This window comes from Balaenoptera physalus (genome assembly GCF_965194825.1).
Source record: "Balaenoptera physalus genome assembly, chromosome: 12".
In the NCBI taxonomy this organism is placed as follows: Eukaryota; Metazoa; Chordata; class Mammalia; order Artiodactyla; family Balaenopteridae; genus Balaenoptera; species Balaenoptera physalus.
In genome coordinates this window covers 44128976-44150733 of record NC_138897.1, presented here as the reverse complement: position 1 = coordinate 44150733, position 21758 = coordinate 44128976, and the positions used below count along the sequence as shown (strand labels likewise).

The window sequence follows — 21758 nt, the reverse complement described above, 5'->3', positions numbered from 1 at the left end:
AATATGTTGTATCACATTGATTGATTTGCATATATTGAAGAATCCTTGCATTCCTGGGATAAACCTCACTTGATCATGATTTATGATCATTTTAATGTGCTATTGGATTCTGTCTGCTAGTATTTTGTTGAGAATTTTTGCATGTTTGTTCATCAGTGATACTGGCCTATAGTTTTCTTTCTTTGTGACATCTTTTTCTGGTTTTGGTGTCAGGGTGATGGTGGCCTCGAAGAATGAGTTTCGGAGAGTTCCTCCCTCTGCTATATTTTGAAAGAGTTTAAGAAGAATAAGTGTTAGCTCTTCTCTAAATATTTGATATAATTTGCCTGTGAAGCCACCTGGTCCTGGGCTTTTGCTTGTTGGAAGATTCTTAATCACAGTCTCAGTTTCAGTGCTTGTGATTGGTCTGTTTATATTTTCTATTTCTTCCTGGTTCAGTCTTGGAAGGTTGTGCATTTCTAAGAATTTGTCCATTTCTTCTAGATTGCCAATTTTATTGGCATATAGTTGTTTGTAGTAATCTCTCATGATCCTTTGTATTTCTTCAGTGTCAGTTGTTACTTCTCTTTTTTCCTTTCTAATTCTATTGGTTTGAGTCGTCTCCCTTTTTTTCTTAATGAGTTTGACTAATGGTTTATCAATTTTGTTTATTTTCTCAAAGAACCAGCTTTTAGTTTTATTGATCTTTGCTATTGTTGCCTTCATTTCTTTTTCATTTATTTCTAATCTGGTCTTTATGATTTCTTTCCTTCTCTTAAATTTGGGGGTTTTTCATTCTTCTTTCTCTAATTGCTTTAGGTGTAAAATTAGGTTGTTTATTTGAGATACTTCTTGTTTCTTGAGGTAGGATTTTATTGCTATAAACTTCCCTCTTAGAAATGCCTTTGCTGCATCCCATAAGTTTTTGGTAGTCATGTTTTCATTGTCATTTGTTTCTAGGTATTTTTTGATTACCTCTTGATTTCTTCAGTGATCTCTTTGTTATTAAGTAGTGTATTGTTTAGTCTCCATGTGTTTGTATTTTTTACAGATTTTTTCCTGTAATTGATATCTAGTCTCTTAGCTTTGTGGTCAGAAAAGATACTTGATATGATTTCAATTTTCTTAAATTTACCAAGGCTTCATTTTTGATCCAAGTTATGATCTATCCTTGAGAATGTTTCATGAGCATTTGAGAAGAAATTGTATTCTGTTGTTTTTGGATGGAATGTCCTATAAACATCAATTAAGTCTATCTTGTTTAATGTGTCATTTAAAGCTTGTGTTTCTTTATTTATTTCATTTTGGATGATTTGTCCATTGGTGAGAGTGGGGTGTTAAAGTTCCCTACTATGATTGTGTTACTGTCGATTTCTCCTTTTATGGCTGTTAGCATTTGCCTTACGTATTGAGATGTTCCTATGTTGGGTGCATAAATATTTACAATTGTTGTATCTTCTTTTTGGATTGATCCTTTGATCACTATGTAGTGTCCTTCTTTGTCTCTTGTAACAGTCTTTATTTTAAAGTCTATTTTGTCTGATATGAGTCCTGCTACTCCTGCTTTCTTTTGATCTCCATTCGCATGCAATACCTTTTTCCATCCCCTCACTTTCAGTCTGTATGTGTCCCTAGGTCTGCAGTAGGTCTCTTGTAGACAGCATATATATGGGTCTTGTTTTTGTATCCATTCAGCCAGTCTATGTCTTTTGGTTGGAGCACTAAACCATTTACATTTAAGGTAATTATTGATATGTATGTTCCTACCATTTTCTTAATTATTTAGGTTTGTGATTGTAGGTCTTTTCCTTCTCTTGTGTTTCCTGCCAGAGTAGTTCCTTTAGCATTTGTTGTAAAGGTGGTTTGCTGGTGCTGAATTCTCTTAGCTTTTGCTTGTCTGCAAATATTTTAATTTCTCTGTCAGATCTGAATAAGATCCTTGTTTGGTGGAGTAATCTTGGTTGCATGTTTTTCCCTTTCATCACTTTAAATATGTCCTGCCACTCCTTTCTTGCTTGCAGAGTTTCTACTGAAAGATCAGTTGTTAACCTTATGGGGATTCTCTTGTTTGTTATTTGTTGTTTTTGCCTTGCTGCTTTTAATATTCTTTCTTTGTATTTAATTTTTGATACTTGGATTAATATGTGTCTTGGCATGTTTCTCATTGGATCTCTCCTGTATGGGACTCTCTGTGCCTCTTAGACTTGACTAACTATTTCCTTTCCCATATTAGGGAAGTTTTCAACTATAATCTCTTCAAATATTTTCTTAGTCCCTTTCTTTTAGTATTCTTCTTCTGGGACCCCTATAATTTGAATGTTGGTGTATTTAATGTTGTCCCAGAAGTCTCTCAGACTGTCCTCAATTCTCTTTATTCTTTTCCTTTATTCTGCTCTGCAGTAGTTATTTCTAATATTTTATCTTTCACATCACTTATCCATTCTTTTGCCTCAGTTTTTCTGCTGTTGATTCCTTGTAGAGAATTTTTAATTTCATTTTTGTGTTGTTCATCATTTGTTTTCTCTTCACTTCTTCTAGGTCCTTGTTAAACGTTTCTTGTATTTTCTCCATTCTATTTCCAAGATTTTGGATCATCTTTACTATCATTTCTCTGAATTCTTTTTTGGGTCGACTGCCTATTTTCTCTTCATTTGTTTGGTCTGGTGGGTTTTTACCTTGCTCCTTCATCTGCTGTGTGTTTCTCTGTCTTCTCATTTTGCTTAACTTATAGTGTTTGTGGTCTTCTTTTCGCAGGCTGTAGGTTCGTACTTCCTGTTGTTTTTGGTGTGTGCCCCCAGTGGCTAAGGTTTGTTCATTGGGTTTTCTAGGCTTCCTGGTGGAGGGGAGTGGTGCCTGTGTTCTGGTGGATGAGGCTGGATCTTGCCTTCTGGTGGGCTGGACCGCATCCAGTGGTGTGTTTTGAGTTGTCTGTGAACTTATGATTTTAGACAGCCTGTTAATGGTTTGGTTGTGTTCCTCTCTTGCTAGTTGTTTGGGATAGGGTGTCCAACACTGTAGCTTTCTGGTCGTTGAGTGGAGCTAGGTCATAGCGTTGAGATGGAGATCTCTGGGAGGTCTTTCACCATTTAACATTACATGGAGCCAGGAGGTCTCTGGTGGACCAATGTCCTGAACTCGGCTCTCCCACCTCAGAGGCACAGGACTGAAACCCGGACGGAGCACCAAGACCCTGTCAGCCACATGACTCAGAAGAAAAGAAAGAAAAAAGGAAAAAATAAAATAAAATAAAATAAAAAATTATTCAATAAAAAATAAAAAATAATTATTAAAAACAAAACAAAAATGTAATAAAAAAAGAAAGAAGAGAGCAATGAAACCAAAAAACAAATCCACAAATGATAACAAACGCTAAAAACTAACTATACTAAAAAAAAAAAAAAAAAAAGACAGACAGAACCCTAAGACAAATGTTAAAAGCAAAGCTCTACAGAGAAAATCACACAAGAAGCATACTAGTACACACACACAAAAAGAGAAAAAGGAAAAAAAAAAAATCTTTACTCCCAAATCCACCTTCTCAATTGTGGGATGATTCGTTGTCTATTCAGGTATTTCACAGATACAGGGTACATCAAGTTGATTGTGAAGATTTAATCCACTGCTCCGGAAGCTGCTGGGAGAGATTTCCCTTTCTCTTCTTTGTTCGCACAACTCCTGGGGTTCAGCTTTGGATTTGGACCCACCTCTGTGTGTAGGTCACCTGAGGGCGTCTGTTCTTCCCTCAGACAGGACGGGGTTAAAGGAGCAGCTGATTCGGTGGCTCTGGCTCACTCAGGTCGGGAGAAGGGAGGGGTACGGATGCGGGATGAGCCTGCAGAGGCAGAGGCCAGCATCATGTTGCAGCAGCCTGAGGGGCGCCGTGTGTTCTCCCGGGAAATTTGTCCCTGGATCACGGGATCCTGGCAGTGGCGGGCTGCACAGGCTCCTGGGAGGGGAGGTGTGGATAGTGAACTGTGTTTACACACAGGTTTCTTGGTGGCTGCAGCAGCAGGCTTAGCATTTCATGCCCGTCTCTGGTGTCTGTGCTGATAGCCGTGGCTCGCACCTATCTGTGGAGCCCATTTAAGTGGTGCTCTGAATCCCCTCTCCTTGCGCACCTTGGGACAATGGTTTCTTGCCTCTTAGGCAGGTCCAGACTTTTTCCCAGACTCCCTCCTGGCTAGCTGTGGTGCACTAGCCCCCTTCAGGCTGTGTTCACACAGCCAACCCCAGTCCTCTCCCTGGGATCTGACATCCGAAGCCAGAGCCTCAGCTCCCAGCCCCCACCCACCCTGCCGGGTGAGCAGACAAGCCTCTCAAGCTGGTGAGTGCTGGTTGGCCCTGATCCTCTGTATGGTAATCTCTCCACTTTGCCCTCTGCACCCCTGTTGCTGTGCTCTCCTCCATGGCTCTGAAGCTCCCCACCCTGCCAACCCCCGTCTCCGCCAGTGAAGGGGCTTCCTAGTTTGTGGAAACTTTTCCTCCTTCACAGCTGCCTCCCTGTGGTGCAGGTCCTGTCCCTATTCTTTTGTCTCTGTTTTTTCTTTTTTCTTTTGCCTTACCCTGGTATGTGAGGAGTTTCTTGCCTTTTGGGAAGTCTGAGTTTTTCTGCCAGCATTCAGTATGTGTTCTGTAAGAGTTGTTCCACATGTAGATGTATTTCTGATGTATTTGTGGGGAGGAAGGCGATCTCCACGTCTCAGTCCTCCACCATCTTGAAGGTCTCCCCCACTTTCTTTTTAATTCTTACACTTCTTACGTCTGTTCTTGTCATATTGAATTGGTATGGTGTTCTGGTACAATGTTGAATGACAATATCATAACATGCTTCTTTATTTTTTTCTCTAACATCCATGAAAGTGATTCTAAACTTTCACAATTAAGTTCGATGTTTGCTGGAAGCTTTGATAGATATCCTTTATCAGTTTAAGGATGTCCCTACTTAAGTATTCTAAGTTAACTTAAGAATTTAAAAATTTGAATGAGCTAATGATTTTCCTGCATTGATTGGTATTTCATATTATTTCTTCCTTTAATCTGTCAATAAACGATAAACTGATGTTTCTGATTTTGAGATAATCCTGCTTTCTCAGTAAAATGCTACCTGGTAATGATGCAATCTTTTAAAATACACATAAAGTTCAAAGTCTTAATGCTTTATTTATGATATTTGTACCTATATTTATAAAAGATTTAGTTTATAAGTTTTTTGAAACTCCCTTGTCCAACTGTGGTGTCAAAGTTACACTAGAATAATAAAAAAAATTGATGTCCTTTTACTGTTTTTCCCTTCTTTAAAATAATTTTTATAATAAATTGATTATCTCATTTTTGGCATCTGTATGTTATTTTCACTAGAGTACTTTTCTGTATTTACAGTTTCTCTCTGTTTCAATTTCATTGTCAAAGTTTTTATGTATTTTTTTTCTCATGTTTAAAAATCTTATTTTCATTCTAACAAATGTTTTGGAACAATAAAATGTACATAAGTTAAAATTTAAATTATGGAAATATTAGTCTATTGTTTTTTTATCTCATATATCTATTGATCCCTTATTAATTCTCTTATTAATTACTAATATTGTTTATTTTTGCCTTTTTTACCTTTGATTTTTTATGTGTTCAAGTTAGAAGTTTATCTTATTAGTTTTTTTCAAAAAATAACTTTTTAAATTTTGTTGGTTCTCTGCATTTCTTGTTTTTTTTTTCTATTTAATTATAAACATTATAGAAGTGCAACTAATGACTAATTACTCTCTGATCTTATCATTTTCATTTCCTTCTACTTTTTAAAGCTTTATTCTTTTCCTTATCAGGCTTTTGAGTTGAAAGTTAATTCATTTATTTTTCATCATTATAATTTTAAATTAATCCTTTTATAGCTAAAAGCTGCTTTCAAAACATTCTATATTTTCTATCATAATTTTCTTTTTAACCCACAAAATGTTGAGCAATCATAAAAACAGTCTGAGCTTGTTTTTAATTGTCTTGTTCCTCTTAATTTTTAATTTAGTGATACTGTGATCAATGAATATATCCTTCATGATAGTGAGTGTTTGAAATTGGCTGAACCTAGCTTTGTGACTTTATTCACATATGAAGAATTAAAAAATGTTTTATATGCACTTGAAAACATCATGTATCTCTATTTTTCTGAGGAGAGTTGTGCAAATGTCCATTAGATAAATATTTTAATTTTTTTGTTCAAAACTTCCATACTGGTAAAGATTTATTGTCATTTTCATATGTCAGTCCCTGAAAAATATGCTTTAAATTTTCCACTATAATTATGTTTTAGTCATTTGTTCTGAAAATTCTGTCAGTTTTAGCATGCCATATTTCTTCATTGAACAGCCCTCCCCTGTATCTTATTAAGAAATTATTTTTACTTTTTAAAATAAAGGTTAAATTTATTTATAATCCATAGCTAATTAAATTTATTAATATTTAAAAACCATTTCTGTGCTTATCATTGTGAGACTTTCTTCTAAGTACATGTTCTTCTGGCTGAAGTGGATACCTTAATAATTTTTATGACTAGAGTCTATGGGTAATAAACTCAGCACTTATATAACTGAAACTGTCTTTTCAAGAAAACTCTTGGAGAGAGTTGTCCACATTATGCTGTTTGCTTTTTCTCCTCCCTAGTCAGGTCATTGTTACTTTCAGTTCACCGAATCTGTCCTTTTTTTTTTTTTTTTTAACTTTACAAATGAACGTTTATTGTATTTTTCAACAGTTTCTAGGAAAGGTGATTCCATTGCTTTCCTTTTTTTTTTTTTTAAACATCTTTATTGGAGTATAGTTGCTTTACAATGGTGTGTTAGCTTCCACTTTACAACAAAATGAATCAGTTATACATATACATATCAAATCTGTTCTTATTAAGTAATGACCTCCATTGCCACATCCAATGGTCATGTCTTTGTGTTCCTCTTCTTTGACCTATAAGCAACATTGGACACAGTTTACCACTTCTTCCTTTGTGGAATACATTCCACATTTCATGTTTACAGTACTGCTCTCTGGGTTCTCCATCAACCTCGCTGGCCTCTGTTAATGCAGGCTACTATATTGGTTCTTTCCACCTTTTTTACTTGTACATCCTGCATTCCCCAGGGTGCAGTTCTGAGATGTTTCTTTTTATTGCTATTCATACCTGACACACAGCTTTAATAAATAGATGCTGACATGTATCTCTTGTTCCAACAGTTTCCCCTGGATTCCAGATTCCTATATCTAGCTGCCTACATGACTCCTCATTTAATTGTCTTATTGGATATCTCAGGTACAGAAGCAGCCTCTAAGTTTTTAATGTACAAATCTGCATCTGCTGCAGTTTTTTTTCCTTCACAATAGATGACAACTCCATTTTATCAATTCCTCTGGCCAAAACCTTGAGTTCTTCTTTTTTCTTCCCCTCCTCACCCTCCTCCTCCTCTTCTTCTTCTTTAAAAGGCATTTTGAGTCCTCCATTTGGAATTCATTGGTTCAGACAATTGTATGGATAACTTCTAGATTCCTTTAGGTGTTTCATCAAATGTCATATCTTTGAAAAAGGCTTCCTTTATGCCTCTTCATAAATGACATGTTCCAATCACCAATCTGTATCCCTCATCCTGCCTTTTCTTTTTGATAGCACTTATCACTTCATGATGTAGTGTATATTTATTGTCTGTCTGTCCTCATAGAAAAGAAGCTTGAGAAAAGGGGCTTTGTCTCTTTTGTTTCCTGCTATATTCCAAAGACTAGGACAGGAGGTGAAACAGTAAACACAAAGAAGATTATCTGCTGAGTGACTAAATTATGCCTTTGTTTTACAATCCTTTACAATTCTGTAATTCTAGGTTTACAGTTATTTCCTTTAGTACTTCTAATATATTATTCCATTATCTTCTGGCACCTATGGTTGCTAAAGGGAATTTTACCTGTTATCATACTAATTATCATTTCCTATATTAAAAGTAATCTGTCAATTTTTGAAAGCTTTTAAAATTGTCATTTAATTCTTGATATCCTATAGTTTTGCTTCTATGTGACCTGGAGTAGATTTTTAAAGTTTTAAATGAATGAATAAATAAATAATAATCTATAGTATATATAGTATGAGTACATGTATTCATCTAAAATATATATATATATATAATACACACACACACACACACACACTGTTCCATAGTTTAACTTTCTTTTGAAGTTTCTTTTAAATCTGAGAATGTCCGTTAGATATTTTTATTTTGGTTTTCTTAAATGTTGGATAATTCTCAGGTATTACCTTCTTAAATATTCTTTACCCTTTCTTCCATTCTTTCCTAGAAATCTTTCATCCTATTTTCCAGGGCCTCAATGACTTTTTTTAGAAAAATCCTTATTTCTCTTAATTATCTTTAAATTCTTAATTCTAATTCACTAATGCCCAGAGTAGAATTTTAAACATCATTTAAATTTCAAAAATTAAGTTTTTAAGGTTTTTTACATTTTTCTTTTTTGTCTTTTTGCTCTTGCTTCACTCCTAAGTTTCTTTCATAGTTTCTTAGTTTTTTTTTTTTTTTAAATTAAGTATTATGCCTTTGTGTGTCATTTAAGCACCATAAACATTTAGATAAAAGCCTCTGTAAGATTGCTCTGTAAACAAATTGCACCTGGCTTGAATTCATGCTACAACTCTTAAAATTACAAATGACACATTTTATTAAGAGTTTTGGGGCTATCTGTGTTACTGGTGAAAATCCTTGAGCTAGAGCAAAACTTCCAAGGTTTCTCAAAGTCTGCAGGCAACCTGACCCAGGTTAAGGGTCTACCTCCACTTTAAATATTGGCCTCTATGTTGATGGTAAATAGGGAAATCTTTTGGTCCATAGCTGGGGTTTGAATATTTAAACTTGCTTCTGTTATCTTATATTGCATTTTTCACTTTACTATGTTTATCTTAATTTATATTTTTTTAATCTACTACTCTGACTTCTATTGGGTTAGACATGATTTCTTTATACTACATTTTTAATCAACTGAAATAAAAAAGTATACATTATACCACCAGGGATTGAACCCAGGCCACAGCAGTGAAAGCACAGAGTCTTAACCACAAGACTGCCAGGGAATTCGCTATATTTTTGTTCTTAATGGCTGTGTCTGAAATGCACATTTACCCAAGATAATTAAAAGTTAATCTTACTCTTATTCTTAAGCCAAAATGTATGAAGACCTTGAATCTTTAAAACTCATGTCTCCTTCACTTTCCATTGTCTTATATTTCTTGCCTTATTTCTAAAACCCCAATTTATATTTTTCATTATTTTCTGGCAATACTTTTAATGCACAATCATGCTTGCTATATTAATTATTTGATATTTTCCTTGCATGCCACTCCTTCCTCTTATCAAGCTGTGGGAGATATATTCAAAATATTGACTGTCTCTCCTGTCATAGAATTATACTTCCCTCCCTCCTGGATGGGAAGCTTGTTTTGGCCAATGAACTGTGAGCAAAAGTGAAGTGTGGTGCTGCCGAGCTGAATCTCTGACTTTGCTCTGAGGGCAGCTGGATCTGGAGTGCAGAGGACATGGGGCCAAGCTCCAGCTACCCACGACTTTTCTTATTAGCAAAGCCTAGCTTCCCCCCAGTCTCTCTCCATTGATATACAAAGTCTGTCTTTTAAGAGCTCTCTCATAGAGGGAGAGTTTGCTTATAATAAAATCCTGTAGTCTGTGCCAGAAAAAAATTTTATTTTGCTCTCATATTTTCTTCTTTAAAGGTTTCAAATTCAATAGTCACACTTTCTCCAAATACTACAAAAAACAGTTAAAATTCAATTCAACACAGAAGTTTGTGTGCAAAGTTACAGGGAACTGAGACATTATGTAAAAAGTTATGTTAAAGATGATTGTACAGTTTTGTTTTAGGTGTGTTTTGTTTTGTTTCCAAGACACGGCTTTACTTCAGTCACCTGAACTCAGCAAAGAAATAGTTATTTTGATGAAATATCAATAGCTGATTCACAGTAAAAATGGATGAGTTATAAAAATTAACAAAAAACGTAATTATCAAAAAATACGTCATTGCTTCCTCGCTCTGCGGTTTGATTTTTAAACTTGTGGTTTTTTTTTTTTTTTAAAGTTCATTATTATTTTAATCCTGAAAAGCAGACAGTAAAACATCTCTTGGAAGAATTTCCAACCAACTGCATGAGATCTGAGGAGCTGAGGGGCTGGAGGAGGGCTGGGATGAATGAACAGGATGGGGCCCTCCCCTCAGCCACGTAAGACCAAGGGAGAGGGAAGGATTCCTGAGCCAAAAAGGAAGTAGGGAGGAAGAGGGGTGGGGGCAAACAGAAAATAAAAAGCCACTGTTGCCAGTTTGAATCCAGAGAAAAATGCCTGACTCTGCGTGGAAGGGAGAAGCCCCTCAGAAAGGAGGCAGTGGGCTGGAGGGAGGCTGGGCAAGGAAACAGCCCTGGGATGGTCCTTCAGCACCACAGGACCGGTGTGGGTGGAAGATGCCTGCGGGGATGCCGGGGCCTCTGGGGTACACTGGTTACTTTGTACTTGTGTCACCTGGTGAGTGCCCAGAGTACTCCCGCAGTATGGGGGCCACTGGCTCTGGTTCTGATAATACTGGTTTTACTGCTGGGCATCATGCTGATACTGGTTATAGCTGGTTTGAGGGTAGGTCTGTGCAGTGTCGGGCAGTAGGTTCAGAGGGACAGGTTGCAGCCTCTCAGAGATGCTCTCACTTATTTTTTAAAAATCTTTATTCTAAAAGAAACTTAAAAAACCTTCATTAGCAATACAAATAACTTTTTATTCTTTGAACCATTTCTTCGTGAGTCGCTGGTGGGATGTTCCATCACTCCTAAATGCTTCAGAATTCATTTCTTCAAAAAAAAAAAAAAAGGACATTTTCCTACATAATACAACCATCAAAGTCAGAAAAATAACATTGGTACATTATTTCATCTAATCTTCATAACCTTTCACTTTTCTGCAAGGATCCTTATAATATCACTGATAGCAAAAGGATTCAGTTCAGAGTCACTTGTTGCATTTAGCAGTCCTGTCTATTTAGCTTCTTCCAAACTAAGTTCCTCAATTATTTCCTTGATATTCATTATCTTGACACTTTTGAAGACTACTGGCCAGTTATTTTGAAGATTGTCCTTCAATTTGGGTTCGCCTGATGTTCCTCGTGATTAGATCTAGATTTTATATCTTTGGCAGAAAAGTCACAGAGAAATGTGGTGTTCTGCTCATTGCTTCATAACAAGTGGCACCATTTTGATTTGTCTCATTACTGGTAATATTTACTTTAATCACTTGACAAAGCCTGGTGCCTGTCTGGCTTCTCCATGATAAAAAGTTATTCTTTTTCTTTTTAAAATTATTAAGAATTTCATGTAGACTGAAAATACTCATTAATCAATGAACTTCCAATGAATTCATTCATATTTTTATATTCATGCCTTCTTAATTTTATTCAATGGATTATGATCAGATACTATCATTACTTATTTTGATGCTGAAATTATCCTGGACAAAGTCAGTGGAAGAACCTTAGAAATAGGACTCTGTTCTTTTGACACATCCCCATCATTCTTTGAGCATATTCCTGCTTTCAGTCACAAGGTGTTTCAATTTCATCTTATACTGTCCAAGCCTTGGAATCAGCAGTTTCTTCAAGGAACATTGGTTTATTTTAGTGGGCAGCAGCATTTAGAAAACCAGATCTGGATTACAGGTGTGCTCATTCTTATTGGGATGTCACTTATCTCAGGCCCTCTAAGTGGATCAAGCTAAAGAATATGTGTATGTGTGGAGGGGAAGTGGGTGAGTAAACACATACATTTAGATATCTCTCTCTCTCTCCTTATTGATGTCATTTACCTATTTCTAAAACCGTGAATTTATACTGCTATATCCAATTCTAATCCAATACCATAGACTTCATTCTTATTTATGCTTTTTCTATATATTTATAGTTGTCTTCCCTAAAAGTGGGAAACTCTGTATCCATTACCTTCAATATATTTGTTTGATCAATCCCTTTGAGTTAATCAATCTTCTATCACCACTAATAGCTATTATTGTCAACTTTGCTGTCATTCCAACTGGGATTCCTCTATAGGTGGTATTTTTAAATATATTTTATTTTTTAGAAAAGTTCTAGATTTACAGAAAAATTGAGAATATAGTACAGGGAGTTCCCATAACCTTACACCCACATCTCCTTTTTATTAATATCTTACATTAGTTTGACATATTTGTTACAATTAATGAACCCATATCAACACATTACCATTAACTAAAGTCCATAGTCTGTTCAGATTATTGTAGTTTTTACCTAATGTTCATTTTCTTTTCCAAGATCCCGTTCAGGATAATACATTACATTTAGTCATTATGTTTCCTTGACAGGCAGATTCTCAGACGTCCCTTGTTTTTGATGACCTTGACAACTTTGAGGAGTACTGATCAGATATTGTATAGGATACCCCATTACTAGAAATTGTCTGATATTTTCCTCATGATAGAACTGGTAATATGGGTTTTGGGGAGGGAAACCACAGAGGTAAAGTACTATTTTCATCACATCATATCAGGGCTATGTATTCTGACTGTGATTTATGACTGTTGATGTTGACCTTGATCACCTGGTTGAGGTAGTGTTTGTCAGATTTCTCCACTGTAAAGTCACTCTTTCCTCCTTTCCAGACTTATTATTTGGAAAAAAGCCATTATGTGCAGCCCACATCTTAAGAGTGGGGAGTTATGCTTCCCTTCCTTGAAGGTGAACCATCTACATAAATTACTTGGAATTCTTCTGTACTGGAAATGTGACTCTTCTCCCCATATATTAGTTTATTCAACCATTTGTATCAGTATGGACTCATGGATATTTATTTTATGCTTTGAGTTATAATTCAACACTACTCTATTTATTTTGTTGCTCTATATATTCCAGCTTTGGCCAGTGGGCTTCTGTGCTCCTTTGGCATAAGCCCAACATTGTGGGATTTTGGCTTTCTTCTCCTTACTTTCCAGTACTATAAAATGTTTAGTGCTCACCCTTATACCTCTTGCTCCAATCCTAGCCATTTCTCCAAGACCCTTCCTTGTTCCTTTTATTAGAGATGGTATTAAAGACCAAGATTTGGGCACCAGATTTGCTTGTTACTATTAGAATTTTTTTTTTTTTTTTAGGCTCTCTAAGCTGACAGCAAAGAAACATATGTGTGAATATTAACCTTTGTATATACACATATCAACAGATATTTCTATATGTAATCATCTGTATCTAAATTAAGTTAAAGATGAGCTCATACTGATATCCCCAACTCGAATCCATTGCTACATGGATTATGCTAGCCACCCTTGCTAATCTGTAAATTCCCACTCTAATAGTGAGAGTTTTAATTCTGGTAATTTTTAAGATTTTTTTCCTCCGATACTTTGTCCTTTCATCACACTGGAACTAGGTGTAGATTTAATTTACTCTATTTAAAACTCAGTGTGGTCTTTGAATTGAAAGACATCTTTTATTAAATTAAGTATCTGTCCCAGACATTATATCTTGGAGTACTACTGTTCCCCTTCTGAACCCCCAGAAGATATATATGGAATCTTTTACTCTGTGTTTCATCTGTCTTACAATTTTTTTCATAATTCCTATCTCATTACATCTTTACATTCATTATATCTTTACAAATAAATGAATTCTATTTGTGTCAAGTTTAAGTTTTCAGCCCTGTTTCTTTCTTTTCATTTTCTTTATACAAATATTATATAAACACCACCTAGAAAAAGGTATAAAACATTTCCAGTACCAGAGAAGGCTCCTTTAGTCCCTTCTGAGTCAATGTTCCCCTAAAGGATTCTCTATAGCCATTGATTACTCTTGTTGAATTCCATACAAATGGAATCTTAAGTTTATATTACTTCTGTCTGGTATTTTTAAAACAGTTAATTTTGTTTAATTTTAGGTAATTTTAGAATTATAGAAATGTTGCAAAAATAGTAAAGTTCCCATAAACCTTTCACTGAGCTTCCCTTTATGTCAACAGCTTTTATAACTGTATGTCTTAAGTAGACATAAGTATATTACATTTAGTTATATACCTATATATTGAATTGCTAGTCATAAGTTATACATGTGTTTAGCTTTAATCATTTCTGCAAAATTATTTTCTGAAGTGGGCATAACAATATGCAATCAAACTCATCATTGTATAAAAATTCTAGTTGCTTCACATCCTTGCCAATCCTTGGTATTAACAGCCGTTATAATTTTAGACATTCTGCTGGGTGTGCAGTGGTATCTCATAGTGTTTTAAATTTTCATTTAGGTTATAACTAATGATGGTGAACATTTTTTCAAATATCCATTAGTCAGTTTGATATCTTTTTTGGTGAAGCTCCTGTTCAAGTTTTTTGCCTACTATTTTATTGGATTGTCTGTCTTTCTCTTATTGATTTATAGGTATTCTTAATATATTCTGGATAGGAATTTTTGTCAGTATATGTATTAAAAATATCTTCTACTCTATGACTAATATGAAAATTAAAACAATGTTTCTAGAAGAAAACATAGGAAAATATATTTATAACCTTGGAATAGACAAAAATTTGTTAAACATGACACAGAAAGCACTAACATTAAGAAAACGTTAAATTGGATTTATAAAGCCATTTTAATATTCTTATTTTTAAATCTTTTAAAAGAGTTTTAAGCAATTTCTCCTTTTTTGTTATTGGTGTGATTATGTGTGTTCATTCTCTCTCATGGAGATTTGTTTCTTAAAATGGCTTGTAATTTATTATTATTATTATTATCTATAATCAGCATAATTTATTTTCTGTTGGAGTCCAGCAGTTTCTGTACCTTGGAAAAATCCTTTAACAACAGAGTATTCTTTTGCCACTTTTGAGGCTTCACAAGTTATAGGCCAACTTTATGTTTATTCCCAATTTGGGTCTCTATTCCACATGAATAAATTTGGAACTCACAGCTACATTTGGAGCAGTCTTCAGTATCCAAAATATTTTGAGTGATCATACCCATAGCATCAGGGAAATAAAAAGATTCCTTGTTATTTCCCCAGGCTGATGGGTGGAATCTTCTAGTCTCTGTTTAATGGATAGGAGAATGCTTGACAACTCCCAGGCTTTACAGGCAGCTCAATTCCAGTTCTCACAGAGCTGAGACCTGTGACTACACTGCTCCAGCATGGGTGGGAGGCAGGCATTTCTGAATCAGTTCAATCTCCAGTTTTGCCCCCAAATCTCTGCTATGTGTTTATCTGTATTTCCAAAACACAGAGATTTTATGGCTACATCAAGGAAGAACTCTGAAAAATATATTTTAATAAATGCTGGACAAGACTATGAAGTCAGGTCTTAGTCATCTTTGTATCCCTAGCCCCTAGCCTAGTACTATAGTTTATTGATTATGTGAATAAATTAAGATTAAATTTCAGCTCTATAATGCAGATTGAAAGTGTGAGGAAGATGCAGTTGGAATCCATTTTCCTGAAAACTGTCTTTAGAATGATTCTGTTCTTGTCTGCCTAAGTTATGACCATTTGACAAGAGTCCATGAGAAAGAGAATATGATAACCCTCCTGTCAATACCAGCGATGTGTCAATAATGGAAAAACTCTTCTATGGGCCCTGTCCAAGGAACAACAAAGCAGACAATACCCATTATCCATGTGTCATTTCTTGGTTGAGGACATAAAAACAGATCAAGGCAAAACCCAGTGAGTCTTTAAATTAGTGCCACAGATCGATGCTCATATTTCTCAGTGTCATGTTTCATTATGTTGAGCTATTTATGTCATCGTAACCCAAGGCATCTTAATGCAACCTGACATCCAGGTTAGGTTACATTAAAAAAATAAGAAGCTATTGCACTTTGTTAATGGGCTGGAAAACATTCCAGGTCTCTTTTTTCTCCTCAGTGTGGGATTATCACATGTTGTGTGTGTGGGTACAGCTCTATATTAAATATTGAAATATCAGAGACCTTCTATTTAAGTCTGTTAGAAATATTCCCTGACCTTGGCCTCTCACCCTTATTTTCTGTCAGCAATAGAGGTTTCAAAATTAGTGTTGGGGTTGTAAAATTATTTTTCCTGATAGTGTTTAAAATTATGTTTCCTGATAGTTATTTTCTGTCAGCAATAGAGGTTTCAAAATTAGTGCTGGGGTGGTAAAATTATTTTTCCTGATAGTGTTTAAAGGTGCCCACTTAAACTGGGGACATTCTCATCCAACTTTCCAAATAAAAATGTCACTCACCTTTTAAGTTCTACTTAAAGGCTATGCCTTCCCAAAAACTTCTGTTTCTTATCATTTAATTTTCTTTTTTTTCCCTGAATTTCCATAACAAGTCATCTCTACTGATATGGCATATTTTTATATCTTAATAATATACATTTTGAGTATATATCTAAGCTCTATAAAATATCTTAAATTTCTTCAGGATAGCAATTAGTTTTATTACTGTAGTTTAGTGATTCTCTAATCTTCAGTGTCCATAAAAATAATTTAAGGATTGATTAGAAATTTAGATCCTTGTTACATTACTAGAAAATTTGATACAATGGGTCTGAAGTGGGAATTGGTCATCTACATTTGTAATAAAAAGCTGCAGGAGAGTAAATACAAAGAATACAAAACTTAGGCACATCATAGTCAAATTGCTGAAAACCAAAGACAGAGAGATAAAGAGAACATATTTAAAATTGTTGGGAAAAAAAATACATTATATGCAGTGGAATATGAATGATGGTTGATTTTTTGTGAGAAACAATGAAGGCCAGAAGACAATGGAATGATCATCTTTAAAGATCTGAAAGAAAAAAAAAAAAAACAAAAAATTCACTAAACCAGAATCTACATGTGGTGAAAGTATCCTTAAAAATGAGAGTGAAATACACATTTACAGACAAATGAAAGCTGAGAAAATTTGTTGCTAGCAGACCTGCACACTAAGAAGTTTTAAGGGAAATTCATCAAGTTGACAGGAAATGATGTCAGATGGTAATTTGCTTTTACAAAAGGAATGAAAAGCACTAAAAAGGATAAATATGCAAGTTAATATAAAAGACTAACTTTAAAAGTTTCTTCAGTTAATTTCTTTAAAAGGTAAACTCTTTTTTTAAAAAACATATTTATTGAAGTATCATTGCTTTACAATAGTGTGTTTCTGCTGTATAACAAAGTGTATCAACTATATGTATACATATATCTCCATATCCCCTCCCTCTTGCATCTCCCTCCCAGCCTCCCTATCCCACCTCGCTAGGGGGACACAAAACACAGAGCTAATCTCCCTGTGCTATGCAGCTGCTTCCCACTAGCTATCTATTTTACATTTGGTTGTGTATATATGCCAGTGCCACTCTCTCACTTCATCCGAGCTTACTCTTCCCCCTCCCTGTGTCCTCAAGTCCATTCTCTACATCTGCATCTTTAAAAAGGTAAATAAACTCTTTAAAGCAAAAATGACATTATTGTAAGGTGGAGTAAAAATATATGTAGAAATAAAATATGTGACAATAATATTACTACAATTGGTGGAGTAATAAAAGTGAACTGATTTGATGTTCTTACATTTGTGAAGTTGGAAGTGTGTTGTGTGAACTGGTAAAACATTAATTCTAAGGATACTCTGATAAATTAAGGATACATATTGTAATTCCTAAAGCAACAAGGAAAAGTAATAATAAAAAGGTGTATAGCTAGAAAGCCAGTAGAGGAAATAAAATAGGATACTAAATAAAATAGAATACTAAAACTATTCAATTAACCTTTCAAAATAGAAAAAAGAAAACCAAAACAAAACAGAGAAGTGAATAGAAAATAAATAGCCAGGTGATAGATTTAAATCTAAACATATAAACAATTACATTAATGAAAATAGACTAAACACTCAAATTAAAATGCAGAAATTATCAACTGGAAAATATATATATACTGTCTATAAGACATCATTTAAATGTAAGCAGGTTGAATGGTATATATACATATATAAATCATGCAATCATAGACGAATTGTTAATACTTCTCAGTAGTCAATAGAGTGAATAAGCAAAAATTCACTTAGGATATAGAGAATCTAAACATTATCAACCAACTTGACCTAATTGACATTAACAGAATACCGTACCCAACAACTGTGGAATACACATTATTTTCAAGTGCACATGGAACATTTATAAAGCTAGATCATATATCGATCCATAAAATGCATCTCATAAATTTCAAGAAATTGAAATCTTACAAAATATTTATTCTGACTGCAATGGAATTAAATTGAAAATCAATGATATTATGATATACAGAAACCTTCCTAAATATTTGAAATTAAAGAGGACATCTTTAAATAACCCATGAGTCAAAGAAGAACTTACAAGATAGTTAGGAATTATTATAATGAAGGTACTGAAAATCTTTGAACCTTGTGACACAAAAAGCACTAACCATAAAAATATAGATTGACCTTGAGTGGATGAAACAATAAAGCTTGAAAATATCAAGTGAAATATGGAGGAACCAGAACTTTCATACATAGGTGGTGGGAATATCAAATGGTACAATCACTTGAAAAAACTGATTGGTCATTTTTATTTTAAAGCTAAATATACACCTACTCTATGACTCAGTGAATCTACTCCTAATTATTTATCCAAGAGGAATAAAAACATTTGTTTATGAAATGACATATAATTATAGTCACAATGGTTTTATTCACAACAGCCAAAAATTAGAAACCACTCAAATGTCTATCAGTAAGACTATGGATAAACAAATTATAGTATTTTCATATATTGGGATACTACCCAGCATCAAAAATGAACAAACTGCAGATGCCCACAACAAGATGGCTCTCATAGACTTGACGTTGAAAGGGAAAAGTCCATGCAAAAAAGTACATCCTGTGTGACCCCATTTATATGAAGTTCTAGAACAATCAAAAGTAGCCTATGGAGATTGGAAATCAGATCAGTGGTTACCTGGAGCAGTGAGGGATTGATTGCAAAGGGGCACAAGTAACTTTCTAGGGTGCTAGAAATGTGGTGTATTCTTGACTGGTACAAAGGCTACATGGGTGCATATTTTTGTCAAAATTTATCAAAATAAATACTTAAGATCTGTGCATTTTATTTTATGAAAGTTATACCTCAGTGAAGTATCTTAATATTTTGAAAAGCATTTGGACATCCAAATTCCTGGGCTCATTTTGCAAAGATTCTGATTCAGTGGGTCTGTAGTGAGAACCAGTCAATCTGCATTTTTAACAAGAGGCCCTGGTTGATCCTAGTGCATGTGGTCTGTCAATTATACCTTTGAAAGGACCAATCCAACATAATATTGTAGGTCCAGAAGTGCTGATCACATTTTGCAAAAGTAAATGAATTAATCATAACTCACAATGAATTTGTTGTCTCTGAATTCTTCTCCATTTCAAAAAATATATACTAACTTATTTTTTATTTTTATTTTTTGCAAAATATCAGCTTTGTGAGTTTCCTCTAAACTGGATAAAGTCAACTTGTTTCTTTGTTGTGTCTCATTCATGCTACAATACTTCCAGTGTTTGCTTTTGTTAATGCGCTTTTCCCCACCAGAAATATCTTTCCCAGTCTTTCTGTCTGCCTTGTAGCCTCTCCTTTGAAAGCCTAATGACACAAAGACCTTTTCAACTAGGCTTCTTGTTAGTATCTAACTAATAATGATTGTCCCTTCTTTAAATTCTGTAGTTCTTATTGACTGATCTGTTCAGCCTGGCACTTACACACATACCAAACTGTACAGTTATTTCCTCCCCATGTGAGTCTTTTCTCTTCAATAATATTGTAAATACATAGTGAAAACATTTCTACTTCTCAGTCTGTTGTAGCCTATCTTCTCCTCCCACCATGATAAGGAAACTTAAAATGCCAGATAACATGTTTTTAAATTAAGAACACAGGATTTGGGGTTCAATGTAAGTTAGAAGTCCAATTCTGGCATCCCAAAATTATAATACTGGGAAACTTTTTTTGTCTTCATCTATAAAAATGGGACTACTCATTCTTCCTTCATAAAGTTATTGCAAGGATTAAATGGGGTAAAGTCCATAAGCCACTTAGCATATTGTCTGGTGCTTTGAAAGTGTTTAGCAAATGGCTCTTGATAAGATTGTTGCTGCCAATGTGACATTATTATGTAGTTGTGGCATTACTATTTGTATTGTTAAAGACCACACAATATTAGACTGTATGGGAATTTAGAAATTATGTAATCCAACCCATTTGTTCCTATAGTTAGAAAACTGAGGCCAGAGAGGAACAGTCTGTTTATTATTTTGTCTTAAAAGAAGAGTTTTCAAGTTCCAAAGTTTATGTTCTGATTTACATTACGTTACAAGTTTAAAACCATATTTGTCACATGCAGTGAATATTTTCCCAGTTAACGGAGTAAAATACTACTCTCTATTTACATAGAAGATGAACCTTAGAATTTCTTAGGTTTTATTTTCCCCATCTGGCTATGAACTATTTTGTCTAAAATATAGAACCTAACAGGTACAGAGAGGAAGTCAACCATCTTCTCATCATGCTCTGACTGCATGTACATCACACATATATTCCCCCATAGTCAAAAATTTTCAAGTCAACCTCATTAAGGGAGTAAATAATTAACTTGATGGCTAATTGATCACCTGTACTGGGATTACAACGCTCAAAGTAAAGTACATCTGGCATATTTTGGTTGTGTGCTCTTAGTCAGTTGTTTAATTAAAGACCAGTAAGTTAAATGCCTTCCCCTGTGGACACCCTGCTTCCTGATTCGGAGGCCACTACGGCTCTAGTGTGCCCATTCCTCCTCCATCATCAAGTGTGGCACAAAGCGCCATGCTGAGTGCAAGTCTATATGGGAGTTTGCAGATGGTGAGAGAAAGGGAGATGAGACAGATGGGATGAGATCTGGAACATGAAAAACAAGTTTTAAATATCGAGAATTTAAGAATGAATGAATGAGGGCCTGTGAAAGTGGACTTTTACTAAAGGATTCCTTTTCAACTAGTGTGCAGACAGTACACACAGATCAGTAGTTGTACAGTATTCTCTATAGTGCTCATCCTATTTTCCTCTGCAATGTTGGGTAGATTTTTAAAGTCAATGAACTCCTGGGTGATGCTGCAGTCACCAGCCTCCTGCTATTTCTTATCCTTTGCCTTGGGCCTCCCTGGGTGTCTTAGGTTAAGTGCCCTATAGAGCTGCTGATTATTGTGATTTCCTTTAACCAGCTCCACACATTCTTTGCTTTTCAATTTTTGATGTCAGTTCTAATGTGTTGGGCCAAACACGTTGGAACTTGTTAAGATTCTCCAAATAGCTTCTTTGTGCTAGAGAAATCACACCAGTGACAGGCTCTCCTCTCCATCTCCCTGGAGTTTTATGCATGTGCTATGCCCCCTACTGTCCCCATCACTCTGTCTCACAGAGGAACTGACATTTAGAGCCAGAGCTCAGATACCAATAATACTTATTATTTTTTAAAACTTCATTTCTCTCTCTATTCCCCCCTTATTCTGTTCAAATGCTGAATGTAATAAAGTTGCCAAAACTCTCCCTCCACTGGAGTGAAAACCATTCATTTGTCATCTCAATTTAAGATTCCTGACTCCAAATAGAAGGATATTCTCTGTGGACGTAATGGGACATTTAGCAATTCATTCATTTTCTTCACATGCTACTTATTTAGGCACTCAGCAGTTGGCGGCTTTGATGTGGA

General features: G+C 34.9%; 1 long non-coding RNA gene across 1 annotated transcript in view; it reads left to right on the top strand.

Moving 5' to 3' along the window:
* Positions 1-21758, top strand: part of LOC309639220 — a 393647-nt gene that overhangs the window by 87215 nt on the left and 284674 nt on the right. The window contains exon 2 of the long non-coding RNA XR_014251526.1: positions 622-18482. This is a non-coding gene — a long non-coding RNA (uncharacterized lncRNA). The remainder of the gene's footprint in view (positions 1-621; positions 18483-21758) is intronic.